Source organism: Camellia sinensis, chromosome 14 (genome assembly GCF_055761805.1).
Source record: "Camellia sinensis isolate YWXY chromosome 14, ASM5576180v1, whole genome shotgun sequence".
Lineage (NCBI taxonomy): Eukaryota > Viridiplantae > Streptophyta > Magnoliopsida > Ericales > Theaceae > Camellia > Camellia sinensis.
The window spans coordinates 145,113,256-145,114,660 of record NC_138974.1 but is presented as its reverse complement, the minus strand read 5'-3'; positions in this window follow the sequence as shown (position 1 = coordinate 145,114,660).

Here is a 1,405-nt window from a genome sequence, read left to right as displayed (position 1 = left end):
GGTGGCATGGCATGCTGGGCAACGCGGTGGCAAGGCATGCGGGCCGAGGCCGTGGCATGGCATGTTGGGCAACGCCGTAGCAAGGCATGCGGGCCGAGGCCGTGGCATGGCATGCGGGCCGAGGCCGTGGCATGGCATGCGGGCCGTGGCCGTGGCATGGCATGTTGGGCGACGCCGTGGCATGGCATGCGGGCCGAGGCCGTGGCATGGCATGTTTGGCAACGCCGTGGCAAGACATGCGGGCCGTGGCATGGCATGGCATGCGGGCCGAGGCCGTGGCATGGCATGCGGGCCGAGGCCGTGGCATGTCATGCGGGCCGAGGCCGTGGCATGGCATGCGGGCCGAGGCCGTGGCATGGCATGTTGGGCGACGCCGTAGCAAGGCATGCGGGCCGAGGCCGTGCCTCGACATGTTGGCCAAGGCTAAGGCATGGCACGCCGGGCAACGCGGTGGCATGGCATGCTGGGCAACGCGGTCGCAAGGCATGCGGGCCGAGGCCGTGGCATGGCAAGCTGGGCAACGCCGTAGCAAGGCATGCGGGCCGAGGCCGTGGCATGGCATGCGGGCCGTGGCCGTGGCATGGCATGTTGGGCGACGCCGGGGCATGGCATGCGGGCCGAGGCCGTGGCATGGCATGTTTGGCAACGCCGTGGCAAGACATGCGGGCCGTGGCATGGCATGGCATGCGGGCCGAGGCTGCGGCATGGCATGTTGGGCAACGCCGTGGCAAGGCATGCGGGCCGAGGCCGTGGCATGGCATGCGGGCCGAGGCCGTGGCATGGCATGCGGGCCGAGGCCGTGGCATGGCATGCGGGCCGAGGCCGTGGCATGGCATGTTGGGCGACGCCGTAGCAAGGCATGCGGGACGAGGCCGTGGCATGGCATGCGGGCCGAGGCCATGGCATGGCATGCGGGCCGAGGCCGTGGCATGGCATGTTGGGCGACGCCGTAGCAAGGCATGCGGGCCGAGGCCGTGGCATGGCATGCGGGCCGAGGCCGTGGCATGGCATGTTGGGCGACGCCGTAGCAAGGCATGCGGGCCGAGGCCGTGGCTCGACATGTTGGCCAAGGCTAAGGCATTGCACGCCGGGCAACGCGGTGGCATGGCATGCTGGGCAACGCGGTGGCAAGGCATGCGGGCCGAGGCTGTGGCATGGCATGTTGGGCAACGCCGTAGCAAGGCATGCGGGCCGAGGCCGTGGCATGGCATGCGGGCCGAGGCCGTGGCATGTCATGCGGGCCGAGGCCGTGGCATGGCATGCGGGCCGAGGCCGTGGCATGGCATGTTGGGCAACGCCGTGGCAAGGCATGCGGGCCGAGGCCGTGGCATGGCATGCGGGCCGAGGCCGTGGCATGTCATGCGGGCCGAGGCCGTGGCATGGCATGCGGGCCGAGGCCGAGGCC